The 15,833-nt window shown below is 40.2% G+C and overlaps 1 protein-coding gene across 3 annotated transcripts in view; it reads right to left on the bottom strand.

Annotated features, from left to right (window-relative positions):
* LOC141048077 (5-hydroxytryptamine receptor 2A-like) overlaps window positions 1–15,833 on the bottom strand; it is a 1,077,348-nt gene that overhangs the window by 988,347 nt on the left and 73,168 nt on the right. The window lies entirely within an intron of this gene.

The raw sequence follows: 15,833 nt of genomic DNA, 5'->3' as shown, positions 1-15,833 counted from the left end.
AAAAAAATAATAATAAGTGGGAGTGAAGAAGGTAAGAAAGAAAAAGAACTGAACGTACTCTGGAAATGAGAGGATGTCTGCTTAGTACATGCTGTAAGTAAATGTACATTTATAACATGACGGATCTTCTTAATTTATAGAAGATAAGTTGATATGTATCACAAGGAAACGTATATACTTTTATGACTCATAAATGACACAATACATAATTTTCCCTGAAGACAGAGCACATTGATTTACATGAAATGCACAGTAAATTAAGGATTAGCCAGTGGTAATTTAGCAAAGAAACAAAATCCTATAAGAATCCATTATCCATAGTAGATTGTGTATTTCACATTTAGCGGAGTCACATTTGTCATTGAGCTGCAAATGTAATTAGAAACTCCCATTTCTCACAATATAAATTCAATACATTATCACGACATGCTACTGTAACCTGTGACAGTCTGCAATTCTCATCACAACACTTGAGTCAGATCTACATCACACCACCGTAATTACTCTGTGGGCGGCGCAGGTGATAAAAGAGATGCTGGAACCAGAGGCGAAGGATGACGCAGTCTCTGTCCAGCCACTTAGATTAGGGTAGCTGGGACCTACAGTGCCGTCCTGTCTGACAGTATGGGTGTATGTGCTGTCCATCTGGAGTTATCAGCAAATTGGAGAGCATTAGTGATGAGCGAGTATACTCGGTGCTCAGGTTTTTCTGAGCATGCTCGGGTGTCCTCCAAGTATTTTGGCGTGCTCGGAGATTTCGTTTTCGTCGTCTAATCTTCATGATTTGCAACTTGTAGACAGGCTGAACACGTGTGGGAATTCTCTAACAAACAGGAATTCCTCACATGTATTCAAGCTGTCTAGCAGTCGCAAATCATGCATATGAGACGGCGAAAACTAAATCTCCGAGCATGCCAAAATACTCGGAGGACACCCGAGCATGCTCAGGAAAATCCGAGCAATGAGCATACTCACTCATCACTAGAGAGCACCACACCTTACTTAAACTTCCAGCTTACTGCTGGAAGCTGCCAGCTATAGCCCCTGGTTTAGTACTGTCTGTTAGCTTCTTGTTGACTTTAGCTTGTTTTACTGACTATTATAATATATTTTGATTTTGTACTTTTTCTGCTCTTTTGGTTCTGACCCAGCGACCTGACCACTTCTGCCATGGTACATCACAGAACAACAGCTTATTCCGTGGTCCCATGCCAGGGGTCCCTGTTCAAGTGTACATCCCTCTACAGGAGTTAAAAGGTGAAGGCCAGGGCAATCTCTGGGATATGGTAAGTGGAGTGGTTCAAAAATAATAGCCATTTTAGAGCTTCTAGGCAACCACTGCATTACAACTTGATGGTCACATACTGAAAGATATGACAAAAAATCACCCAACACAGCACTCCAGAATCATGTTTTCTTTTCAAAACTGATCATCTAGCACAACACATCTTGTGATTCATGAAGCCAAAAGGAATATGTATGAAAAGAAATATCTGTAGAAGCTAGCCTTGAAGTCAGCTAAATATCACAGGTTCTTTATGACACAACCCCCTTTGAAGCCTAAATCCACGTAAAGGGAACCTGTTAGCAGGCATTTCCTATGTAATCAGAAAGCAGCATAATGTTGGGCAACAAAGCCTGTCGAATGTCATTTACAGGATTGCTTGATGCAGTTTTGCTAGAATCCCTGTTTTATCTGTTGTAAATATAGCAGTGGTCAGAATACTGAGCTGTGTATAAACCTGCCCACGCAACTGACTGACAGCTTCATGTGTACCCTAGCACAGATTAGCCCGACTGTCGTGCATGTAAGACCTAGGCAGACAGTGATAATCTTCTGCTGATAAAACACTGATTGTATTGAAACTACAGCACACAGCCTAATAATTGACACATCACTGGCATTAGGTTCTCATGTACTATATTATGATGTTCTCAGATTAAATAGCAAAAACTTGATGACAGATTGCCTTTAAAGCCTAAATATTTTGAAGTTTTTCCATTGAACCCTGAATTTCCATCATCTATCTGTAAACACTACTGATGCTAAATATTGTAGGGAGGAAAATAACATTTGTATTGCATAGCTCAGGACTCACAAAAATGAAATTGTTACATGTTCTTAGACTATACCAGCCACTTCATCAGGCTTAACACAATTGAAAAATATATTAAAGCTGATTTTTTATGCTAGCATTTAACAAATGTCTGCTAAAGCAACATGTGCCAAATGTATCAATAGCTGCATGCCTCTTAATAAATTTGGTGGATATTTGGGCCATGGTTGGCCATGCCCCTCTATCAAGCACCACCCAAATATTTGGTAAGGCTGGCATAAAATGTGGCTAGTACAAAAATGTGCATAGGTGAAAAAATGGCCGACTTTATGCACTGTCACTAATATCTGTTCGGTTTATTCTTTGTCAATGTTTATACTTCGATTATTGAGTTTACTCTTAAAAATGTATTGCTTCAAATACCAGAACATTGCTTAAAGCCAAATGTTACATAGTATTAATGATTGATGGTTCACTAGGAATGTCTGGGACTTAAACATTCACTATATGGATACAAATTTTTGAACACTTTCACATTACACCTGAAGAAGCTTTCATGACTACCCATTCTACATCCATAGATAGCAATATGGAGTTGCTTTCCGCTTTCCAGTTTACACTGTTTTCACTCTTCTAGGAAGTAGAGTTGAGCGAAACAGGTTGGTCAGATTCAAAAGTCGCCGACTTTCGCCAAAGTCGGGTTTCATGAAACGAAACCCGACCACAGTGTGAAATCGGCCATGCGGTCGGCGACCCAAGCGCCAAAGTCGGCTTTCGCCGAATGCTTGCACGTGACTTTTTTCAGCCAATGAGAGAAGCGGAGCGTAGCGTTGCGGGCGCATAGCTGGAGTGGGAGTGGGAGAGGGAGAGAGAGAGAGAGAGGGAGAGGGAGTGGGAGAGAGAGAGAAGAGAGAGAGATTTCGCCGCCTCTAGGGTTAAAATTCTTGCCAGATGTGTTTCCTGTCCTCCACTCACTGCCGACTTTTCTCCCCATTGACTTGCATTGGGTTTCATGTTTCACAACTTTTCCCTATAGTCGGACGATTTCGCTTGACACGACTTTTGAGAAAGTCGGGTTTCATGAAACCCGACTCGACCCTAAAAAAGGCAAAGTCGCTCATCTCTACTAGGAAGGCTTTCTGCAAGATATTGGAGACGTTTGTGGCAATTTTTGCCCATTTCTCCAGAAGAGCATTTGTGAGGTCAAACACTGATGTTTGAGGAGAGGCTGAGATTACAATCTCCATTTAGTTCTCCCAAAGGTGTTACTTGAGGTTGAGAATGGTTTTATGTGCTCAGTGAAGTTCTTCCACACCAAACTCTCCCAACCATGTCTTTGTAAACCTATGTTTGTGCACTGGGCACAGTCATGCTAAAACAGAAAAGGGCCTACTCACCAAAGTCGAAAGAAAGTATTCAATTGTGTTGGCAAACTGAAGCTTTAAGATTTCCCTTCAATGGAACTAAATGATCTAGGGCAACTCCTGAAAAATTTACACATAGTATTATCCATCCTCCACCAAACTTCATAGTTGGCACAATACAGTCAGGTGGGTAATGTTCTCCTGACATTCACCCAACCCAGACTCATTCATCAGGCACCAGATAGATAAGTGTGATCCATCACTCCACAGAACATGTTTCCACTACTCCAAAGTCCAGTAGTGGCTGCTTTACAATGCTTATTTTGAGGCTTGGTTTGAGCTTGGTGATGTAACACTTGAATAGAGTGTGCAGCTTTTGTATTGTTAATGCCAGCAAAGGTTTGGAGTTATGGAGCCGGCAGAGCTTTGATGACTTTTATGCCCTCTGCTCTTCAGCACTTGATAACCCAATTCTGAAACTTTACTTCGTGGCTGAGTTGCTGTAGTTCCTGCAACTTTTCAAAAGTATCATTCACAGGTGATGGTGGAATATTTAGGAGGGAAGAAATGTCATATACTGATATATTACCCTAGTGGATCCTATTACAGGACTAGTGAGCTATTTTCCACCAGCCATTCTGTAATAATTCTAAGTGAAGGTAGATGGCATAGTGAAGGGCTGGATCTTATACATTGGGGATAATGAGACTGATAAAAGATTTGAATCAAATGATTAAAATCTGAGTCCATAAGGTTTATATGAAAACAGTATACTATTATGGTAGATTATAATGAAAGGATTTCTGTCTGAAAGGTTATTATGAGGTAATGACTGTGTCACCCCAATCTTTGTACTATTTGGCATCTCAATGTAGGCTGTGTACAGAGAACTTGCACATGAGTGGCATAGAATATAAACACAATAACAGAAGCAAGATATAATGGCCGATAAGGCTGGGATCAAACATTTGCATTTCTTACCTCCACCTTATGCACTGTGGTGTAATGACCCCTGTGTCCGCTAGGGGGTGCTGTGTGGATGTCCCAAGAGGGAGGATGAGTGGCAGAATCTTGAAGGACCGTTATGTATCTCAAGGTGGGTGGCTTTGAGATGGGGACTGATGTGTGTGTTGATCAGCAGTGATATTGCTGAAGTGATGTGTCAGGGAGAAGACTCCAGGTAGCTGGGGAGACGGGCTGCCCAGTTACCTACAAACCCACCCAGGGGGTGTGTTTGAGAGGGTTGTGATAAAGTATGTGAATGGTCCAAGGACCTGTGATGAGGTCATAGCCATGTGACCCAGTGGGCGTGGCTACGGACCATATAAGGTGGCCAGGGTAGGTCACATGTGGTGAATGCTGGGACCTGGTTGGTCCAGATGGGGCTTCCTGGCTAACAGCCTGTGAAGTGGCTGTGAGTAATGGCAACGTGTGCCTGTTAGTTCCCTGGAGAGAATTAACGTGTGCAGCATGGTGAAGCAGTATGAGGAAACCCTGAGAGGGTGAGATAACTTGGTGGCTAGAAAGCCTGCACATTGAACAGTGCATAACTTGTATGGCTACAGGATAACAGAGCTGAACTCTGTAATGGACACTATGCTGACTATATGCTGTTTCCTGTTGCTTGGATGGTTTATGATGCTGAATAAACTGAAGGGACTATGATTGTTTTGTGGAAAACCTGTGCCGGATCTGGTTTTTGTGGCTGCAAGCGAGTGATCCCCTATGTGAATGACAGCGCTACCTCACAGCACTCATGCTATAACATGGTGTTAAAATACTTAAAATGAGAGGCCATTTTATCTTTATCTTAACAGATTTGTAGAGGATATGATTTTATGGCCCTTACCAATATATAAGTATTACATGTTCTCCTCCTGCTCTTGTTACTATTGACTTCCTCACACACTGCATAGATCTCTCCTACTTTCAAAATGGCTGCTGATAGAGAAGCATGTGACCAGACCTAGCCATCCACCTTTTCCAATTGAATATCACCTCATATAGAAAAGCTGTGTTTCAATTGGAGGAGTCTGATGAACAGCTATTTTGAAAGCATGAGATTTGTTCAGTCTATGAGGAAGGCGACACTGACAAGTGCAGGAGGAGAACCTGGTCCCAGCATATCTGTAAAAATAAAGATAAAGTGGAAAAGACTTTCACTGTTCCATAACGTACATCATTTGTTTCACATATTGACATAATTTTATAGTGTAGCAAAGTGACATTGTAAATGCATTACTTTTGTTTTTTCTCATTATGAATCACAAACTGTATTATAGCCCAGAGCAGAATTCACAATTCTGCAGGTCTTAGAGCTGATATCTCCCAGCATTTATGAATAATTTAAAGTGTGCATAGTGTGTCATATTTACAATGAGCACAGTGTAGAGTAATAGATATAATAATTATAAAATTAGATTGTGTTTTGTATCTACAGTTCCTATGTTCACCTACGTGTCTCCTTGGTAGCAAACTAAAATCAAATTTATAACTATACTCTCTTTCACCTGACTTGCTTACATATATTTGGTAGCATGCTTGGACTGGCCAACATGGAAACAGGAGAATACCCCGGTGGGCTCCAGTGCAGGAGTGGGCCTCCCACTACTCTATTTGGACAGTAATTTTCTGGAAACACTTGATTCTTTATATACAGTGGCAGCATCTCATCATTCATTTAAGTTTTTTGTTTGAGAGGTTTTTGTTCTGATGAAAAGGTCCTGTGTTGATCTCGAAACGCATTGACTTTGAAAATTTGTTCAAATAAAGTTTACAAAGAAATCATCTGTTTGTCAAATTTTATCATTAGCGCAGTGACACGTCATCCGGATATGTATTATCCCTAAGTCCTTTCAACAAACTAACAAACCTTATTTTTGCCCATCCTATTCAATTTTTAGGGAGCAAAAATTAATTGAAGCGACCAGGAAAAAAGTTATGTTAAAATACTGAAATTGTTATTAATTCATGCAAAATTAAAATTTACAGGAGGAAAAGGTAATGGAAATAATGGAGGTTAATCTTTTCAGTCCTATTGAAGTTTATATGGCATGCAGTATTAGGTATGGATATCAATATATTCTTGCTTGATTTTGTTTAAAAGGCATATGCAACCCATATATAAGATGTAAACAGCAGCAAAAAAAGTGCTTAGTGCTAAAAAAGAAATCAAATGTAATATGTGTACAGGAATGCATCAAAAAGAAAATGTATAAATATAATTTAATTTATAAATGAATATTTTCATTAATAAATATAATTTATAAAAATTATAATAGCTGCAATGAATTGTCATGTCACCACAAAATGGTGCTATTGCCTAGTTTTAACATTAAAGCAATTGATATACCATTATACCAAAGAATGATACTAAGTGCAAATGACATATTACTCATCACCATTTCTGTCTCATACTATCTCATGAAGCCTTATTTTAAGCTGTGGCATAAACCTACCCCTCAGGTATACACATGCCTGCACATTAACCTGCCCAAGTGAAAAGAACTAAACCCAAAATAAAGGCAGGTGATTCACCGTATACGGTAATAGCCACACATTAGGTAGAATAATTACCTTAATGCCGCAGTGAAATAATCTAGTATGGTCATCAAGACTAAGGGTCCCGTTTCACTTAGGGACGCACCAGCGATCCCGACAACAATACGACCAGGCAGATCTCTTCAGCGACGCAGCAACGATCCAGCGATCAAACACAGCGATGCATGCTGGCCAGCGGGATGCCGACGACGAAAAAATAGCCCAGGACATTCCTGCACGATCAGCGATATCCAGCAGGGGGGCCGGTCACTGCTGCGTGTCACATGTAGCGAGATCGCAGGCGAGGTCACTGTTGCGTCACAAATCCGTGACGCATTAGCGATCTCGCTATGTGAGACGGGGCCTTTAGAGACCTCCTGCCCCAGGAGGTCAGGAGGTCTCTAAGTCTTGATGGCGGCACTAGATTATATTAACCTCCATTATTTCCAGTACCTTTTTCTCCTGTAAATTTTAATTTTGTATGAATTAATAAAAATTTTAATATGTCAACATAACTTTTTTCCTGGTCGCTTCAATAAATTATTGCTCCCTAAAAATTGAATAGGATCTGTGAAAATAAGGTTTGTTAGTTTGTTCAAAAAGAAGTGCTGCCCTTTTTTAATGGGTTTTTGTAGTATTTAAGGACTTTTTGTGTTGATCCTTTGGAGTCGCGTCCTGCAGCAGCTGATAAATGCGATTTTTACATGTTGCTTAGGTGCAAATTTACCTGGTGAGCAGATCCCTTCTCTGTTTTTCCGCATGTTCTACAGCTATAACCCTATTTGGTGCTCTTCTTTCTCCCAGTTTCTACATTTACTAAATCAGTCTCCGCACACCTGACTGGTGGGATCAGCAGCTGCAGTACTGGATTCTGCCTAGGAATGGTACCTGGCAGCTACCTGCCACACAAGCCTGACCTCATCAATAGAGGCTCCAGTGAACACCAAGGTAGCCACTTAGCTACATCCCTTCCTGGCTAGGTCCGGTCCTGTGACAGAGTGGGTCCACAAATAAACATGTGCCACAGCTGGACGTAACAGTATGTTCAGTGCAGCAGAATGTTACCTTTATAAAAATGCAAAGTTTGCAACTAAAAACATTTTTGTAGGAAAATGTGTTTTTTTTTATTTTCACGGCTCAATTCTTCTTCTGAGAAGCATCTGGGGGCTCAAGATGCTCACTACATATCTCTTCCACGAGGGTCTAGTTTCCAAAATGGTGTCACTTATTTTTTTTTTTTACTATTTAGGCACATCAGGGGCTTTCCAAATGCGACATCATGTCGGCGAACTAATTCAGTAAATTTTGCATTCAAAAACTCAAATGTCACTTCCTTCCATTCCGAGCTCTGCCATGTGCCCAAACAGTAGTTTTTCCCCACATATGGTGTATTGATGTACTCAGGATAAATTGCACAACAGATTGTATGGTGCAATTTCTCATGTTACCCTTGCAAAAATGCAAAATTTGGGCTAAAGAGATTTTTGTGGGAAAAATTGGATTTTTTATTTTCATGGGTCAATGTTATAAATTTCTGTGATGAACTTGAGGGTTCAAGGTGCTCACCACACATCTAGATAAGTTCCCTGAGGGGTCTAGTTTCCAAAATGGTGTCACTTGTGGAGGTTTCCACTTTTTAGATACATCAAGGGCTTTCCAACCATGACATGGCATTCGCTAATTATTCCAGCAAATTTTGATTTCCAAAAGTCAAATGCGCTCCTTCTCCTCCGAGCCCTGCTATGGACGCCAACAATGGTTTTCCCCACATATGGGGTATCGACATGCTCAGAAGAAATTGCACAACAAATTTAGTAGTCCATATTTTCCTGTTACCCTTGTGAAAATAAAAAAAAATGGGTCTAAAGTAACATTTTTGTGAATAAAGGTAAAGTTTCATTTTTTCCTTCCACATTCCAAAAATTCCTGTGAAGCCCTCGAAGTGTTAATAAACTTCTTGATTGTGGTTTTGAGCACTTTAAGGAGTGCAGTTTTTAGAATGGTGTCACTGTTGGGTATTTTCTGTCATCTAAATGTCTCAATGTCACTTCAAATGTGATGTGGTCCCTAAAAAAGATGGTTTTGCAGATGTTGTTTAAAAAATGAGAAATCGCTTGTCGACATTTAACCCTTATAACTTTCTAACAAAAAAAATTGTGTTTCAAAAATTGTACTGATGTAAAGTATATCATTGGATCAGTCTTCAGGACTTCAAGAAATGACTAGGCCTGGGGTGTGACAAAAGTCAATAAAATACTTTGCCCATATGGTAGCATAGGACACGATACACAGCTTTAGTGTCAATGACATGTGCCATGCTTCATATGACCATGTGAAAATGTAGAAATCAATCAGAAGATCGGAGAAGCAAACGGAGGAACAGGTGATGTGTTATGGATGGCAGTAGGAGAGGCAAGAGGCAGGCATAGGACAAGTAATAATATTAATTTTTATTTTTTACCCCTTTCCGTCAGTCAAAAGAATCCAGCAAGATGATAGCCACTATTTTGTTTGATTTGTGGAAATCACATCTTGAAAAATGTTGCTACAATACAAATCAATGCACTGTTTTCTAACCTTATGATTAATGTTTTCGGTAAGGTAGCTCCTTTCTCGCACACAAATGTGTTAAATTGCTAAACATATGCAGCATGTGTTACAGATTCATGTACAAAAGACGAAACTAAGAAAATAATACAAGCTGTTGATTTTACAATCTGATTTTTTTGGTCTTTACAGGTATTTTTATAGCTTACAAGTTACAACATTTAATACCGCAGCTCGTGGAGGAAACAGAACAACCATTGCTAAGCCTGAGCATTAATAACATTGCTACTTACTGAGGTCAAATGAAAACTAGTAAAAGGGCTGCCTTAAATCTGCAGCTGAGGAAGGATGGGTTTTATTGCTGTTGACAATGATAAAGTTAAAAGTTTAACTCTTTACTTTATAAAATATATACTGCTATATTCTAGGCCCTAAAAAAGTATCAGATTTTATATTATACTAGCTGAAGAGCCCGGCGTTGCCTGGGCATAGTAACCAACTGTGGTTAGTTATAACAAATTATAATGATTATATTGCACATAAAAACATTTCACATCATATATTCAACACTACAGATTTGCAACACAAATTAACTAAACGATTACCCAAGTATTGATAGTATTTTATTTTCAAGTCATTCAAGAGCCTTTCGATAAACAACATTTTTGGTTTTTCCTGTCGGTGCAAAGATGAACAGATTTTTGGCAGTTCCAACTCTTGAACAGATCACGTAAAGTTGACCATGAGAAAAGCATGGAGATTGCAAATTGATCCCTACTACTTAAGTCGATCCCTACTACTTTCAAGGACTGTCCCTGAGCATTGTTAATGGACATTGCAAACAGCAGTTGAACTGGAAACTGGAGGCGTTTAAAATAAAAAATCAGATGGAGTGAGTGGAATTCTTGGAATGAAAATGTCCTCTCCTTTGGCACATCCTGTTTCTGAGCTGTGCATCTAACCCTATTCTGTGTGATGTCTGCTGAGCTGTCCACTTAATCCTCTCCTGTGTGATACTTTCTGCTGAGCTGTGTATCTAATCCTATCATGTGTTACTGACTGCTCAGCCATGTATCTAATCCTATCCCGTGTGATACTGACTGCTGAGCAGTGTATCTAATCCTATCCTGTGTGATACCATCTGCTGAGCCGTGTATCTAACCCTATCCTGTGTGATACTGACTGCTGAGCTGTGTACCTAATCCTATCATGTGTGTTACTGACTGCTCAGCCGTGTATCTAATCCTATCTTGTGTGATACTGACTGCTGAGCTGTGTATCTAATCCTATCCTGTGTGATACTGACTGCTGAGCCGTGTATCTAATCCTATCCTGTGTGATACTGACTGCTGGGCCGTCTATCTAATCCTATTCTGTGTGATACTGTCTGCTGAGCCATGTATCTAATACTATTCTGTGATACTGTGTGCTGAGCTGTGTAGCTAATCCTATCCTGTGTGATACTGTCTGCTGAGCCGTGTATCTAATCCTATCCTGTGTGATACTGACTGCTGAGCTATGTGTATAATCCTCTCCTGTGTGATACTGACTGCTGAGCTGTGTATCTAATCCTATCCTGTGTGATACTGACTGCTGAGCTGTGTATCTAATCCTATCCTGTGTGATACTGACTGCTGAGCTATGTGTCTAATCCTCTCCTGTGTGATACTGACTGCTGAGCTATGTATCTAATCCTATCCTGTGTGATACTGACTGCTGAGCCGTGTATCTAATCCTATCCTGTGTGATACTGGGCTCCCCCTGCAGTCTGTGTCAGAGGGTGGTCTGTGTTGGCATGGTAATAAATTGTGTTATTTCCAGCTTTACAGAAGGACGATAACACCATAGAAATGATAAGAAAAATAGGCCTCAGTTACCACAACTGTCTACAAAGAAAACTGTTGCTGATAGCAACCAATCACAGCTCATTTTTCATCTTTTAAACAGCTTCTGGGACAGCATGGTGAGTTTTGAGTGGCGACTTTTGTGTTTCGACTTTTATTTGGCGAGGTTGGTGTATGTGTGGTGAAATGTGTGCTGAGGGTGGTATATGTGGTGAAGCACGTGGTAGTGTGTGGCGCATCTTGTGTGTGTGTTCATATCCCCGTGTGTGGTTAGTATCCCATGTCAGAGCCCCACCTTAGCAACTGTACGGTATATATTCTTTGGTGCCATCGCTCTCATTCATTAAGTCCCCCTTGTTCAGATCTGGCAGCTGTCAATTTGCCTCCAACACTTTTCCTTTCACTTTTTCCCCATTATGTAGATAGGGGCAAAATTGTTTGATGAATTGGAATGCGCGGGGTTAAAATTTCACAACATAGCCTATGATGCTCTCGGGGTCCAGACATGTGACTGTTCAAAATATTGTGGCTGTAGCTATGACAGTGCAGATGCCAATCACGGATATACACACATACATACACACACTTTTTCCCCATTATGTACCTAGGGGCAAAACTGTTTGGTGAATTGGAACACGCTGAGTTAAAATTTCACCACACAATGACGCTCTCGGGGTCCAGACATGTGACTGTGCAAAATTTTGTGGCTGTAGCTGCAACGGTGCGGATGCCAATCCCGGACATTCACACATACATACAAACATACACACACACATTGAGCTTTATATATTAGATTTTTTACCAACAAATCATTGCCTACCAACCTTTATATATATATATATATATATATATATACTGTATATATATATACATTCATAAAAGCAGATAAAACTTATTATCAAATGACAATTTTTAGCAAGAATAACTTGACCGCCTACTGACCTATTATCTATTTCTAAGTGATTTTTATGCTATGTGAAATGCTTTTCAGATTTAATGCTATTAGCTCGCATAAAAAAGTTAGATTTCAGAGGATAAAATTACATCAGAATTCAACCATGATGAGAAAGGTGTTCTAATCTATCAAGCCTAACTTGCCAACATGGCCCAATAAGACTTAGCAGCCAAATGCTTCCTTGTTTTACACAATCATTTCAAAGTACTCATGAGTTGCAATATTGGCCTCTTTGAACTTCTAAAATTTTAAGATGTCCCAATTGACAATTTGTTGATTGGCAAGATGAGGACTAAGTTTTAAAAAAGACCGATCACTAGACCAAAAGTGGCCAGACTTTGCCCTTATTGTATGGGTTAACATCTCCTGTACAGTGTAAGCTCTTATGATCAGCACAGTCCTCTCTCTCTTGTAGAGTGTAAGCTCTTATGGTCATTGAGGTCCTCTCTCTCCTGTAGAGTGTAAGCTCTAATGGTCATAGGGGTCCTCTCTCCTGCACAGTGTAAGTAACTCTCCTCTCCCCAACTTTTATTTTTAAAGCAGTTAAAAGCTCTGCAGTATTGAGATTCGCACAAATTTATTTGCCGCTAATCAAATTTTTGGGCAAAATTCTGCAAAGCTCAAAAATTCGAATTTAATAAGATCCACTCATCTCTAATCATAATTGTTAGGGTTGGCAGTTTGCACTTAATAAAATAAATAATAAAGTGCAATCGCAACCCAGGGTCCACTGTGCAGAGATGTATAACTGCTGCTAGTGAACAATGGCGAAACCTGACAACAAGTGATCAACTTAAACGTACTATGTTAAATGCCACACTGTGTGAATGGAACTCAGTGTACCAGCTCCTTTACTGCATAGAGTAGTACTGTAAAAAATAAGCAAAGTACTAAGCCCTGTTAAACATCACAGGGAACTAGCATGTGGGTTGGACTTGTTCTGTAACTCAACTGTGCTAACCACACACAAGAAGGAGACAGATGCTAAGCCAAGGAAGAGAACACATGGAATGCTAGGTGCACAACCCTGTTGCTTTCCCAGAGAAGTATAGCCTGAGGGATGGACTTGTTCTGTAACTCAACTGTGCTAACCACACACAAGAAGGAGAGAGATGCTAAGCCAAGGAAGAGAACACATGGGATGCTAGGTGCACAACCCTGTCGCTTTCCCAGAGAAGTATAGCCTGAGGATTGGACTTGTTCTGTAACTCAACTGTGCTAACCACACACAAGAAGGAGACAGATGCTAAGCCACGGAAGAGAACACATAGGATGCTAGGTGCACAACCCTGTTGCTTTCCCAGAGAAGTATAGCCTGAGGGTTGGACTTGTTCTGTAACTCAACTGTGCTAACCACACACAAGAAGGAGACAGATGCTAAGCCAAGGAAGAGAACACATGGAATGCTAGGTGCACAACCCTGTCGCTTTCCCAGAGAAGTATAGCCTGAGGGTTGGACTTGTTCTGTAACTCAACTGTGCTAACCACACACAAGAAGGAGACAGATGCTAAGCCATGGAAGAGAACACATAGGATGCTAGGTGCACAACCCTGTTGCTTTCCCAGAGAAGTATAGCCTGAGGGTTGGACTTGTTCTGTAACTCAACTGTGCTAACCACACACAAGAAGGAGACAGATGCTAAGCCACGGAAGAGAACACATAGGATGCTAGGTGCACAACCCTGTCGCTTTCCCAGAGAAGTATAGCCTGAGGGTTGGACTTGTTCTGTAACTCAACTGTGCTAACCACACACAAGAAGGAGACAGATGCTAAGCCACGGAAGAGAACACATGGAATGCTAGGTGCACAACCCTGTCGCTTTCCCAGAGAAGTATAGCCTGAGGGTTGGACTTGTTCTGTAACTCAACTGTGCTAACCACACACAAGAAGGAGACAGATGCTAAGCCAAGGAAGAGAACACATGGAATGTTAGGTGCACAACCCTGTCGCTTTCCCAGAGAAGTATAGCCTGAGGGTTGGACTTGTTCTGTAACTCAACTGTGCTAACCACATACAAGAAGGAGACAGATGCTAAGCCAAGGAAGAGAACACATAGGATGCTAGGTGCACAACCTTGTCGCTTTCCCAGAGAAGTATAGCCTGAGGGTTGGACTTGTTCTGTAACTCAACTGTGCTAACCACACACAAGAAGGAGACAGATGCTAAGCCAAGGAAGAGAACACATAGGATGCTTGGTGCACAACCCTGTCGCTTTCCCAGAGAAGTATAGCCTGAGGGTTGGACTTGATCTGTAACTCAACTGTGCTAACCACACACAAGAAGGAGACAGATGCTAAGCCAAGGAAAGTTACCCCATCCTAACCCTACCTGCCTACGTAAGTACTCTCAGAGACACACTCAAACATTCAGAGTGGTAGAGTATCCACTCGCATAAACCACACATAAGTGATACTAACGCACCCGCGTGTGCCGCTGGAAGCCTTTTATACATTAGGCTCCACCCCAAACACTCATGCCCAGTCGACCGAGGAGTCGCCCGGAGTTGTTTTGGAATTTCCACGAAATAATTATATGGTGTGACCTTCATTGTGTCTGCACTGTTTAGTACTAAAAGTCTACAGTGGCCAGAAATAATTAATAGATGTTTATTTTTTTTACCTTTGTGCAAGAGAAAAAATGTATTTGCATTTGATAACCAATATTGTATCAGAAATACACACTTGTATTCCATCAGTATAACGCCAAATAGTCATTGCTACATCTGCCTATTACTTTGTGCTCCACAATGAATAAGAATAATTGACATACTTTATTTTCTTCCCCACTCATGTAGCCCCAGTAACATGAATGAATCAGATAAAAGAAATGAGTTATTTACAGTTAATAAAATATGCTAAGAGCATCTTCAGAAGAAGTTCAGTATGAAACAATACACTCAGTGAATGCCCTACAAATTACTAATTATTAATGTTATTATTATGGTAATAAGCAACTTAAACCGACCATGAAATAAGCAGATGATAAGTGATGGATTCTCGCATAAAGTAAAGTAAAGTAAAATAAACAACGAAAAGTCATTTATAGATTGTGCTCTATAAATGGGGAAAAAAAAGTCAAATACTGTATGTAGATTAAATTTCATAACAAGAACATTTTTATTTTGTTTAGAAATATTTGCGCACTAAAAAAGCGAGCTACTTAAAAAATATCTTTAATCTGAAGCTGGAAATATGATCAGAGACATAGAGATGTAGCCTGGCCATACCTTTTAGGTACTTCTTGGCAGCTGTCACTACTCACTGCTTCTTTGTGATAAAATTTGATCACTGGGAATCCTAATAGCCAACTTACTTTGCAAAACTCAGTAGTGGCAGAGAACTTAAACTTTGTAATATATCTTATCAGGGACAGTTGCTTCTTTCTCCACTTATGAGCCATTTCTAGCTCGATGAGATACTCGTCATTCGCATGCAAAAAAGTCAAATCTGTCTTGTTCAAAGTATAAAAGTAAAATAAACTGCCAGCTCACTGAGGTATCAACTTACAGCTCCTATTAAACACTAT

The sequence above is a fragment of the Dendrobates tinctorius genome, unplaced genomic scaffold (genome assembly GCF_039654945.1).
Source record: "Dendrobates tinctorius isolate UK_male_01 unplaced genomic scaffold, ASM3965494v1 ptg000133l, whole genome shotgun sequence".
NCBI classification, from domain to species: Eukaryota; Metazoa; Chordata; class Amphibia; order Anura; family Dendrobatidae; genus Dendrobates; species Dendrobates tinctorius.
This window is presented reverse-complemented; position numbering and strand designations above follow the sequence as displayed.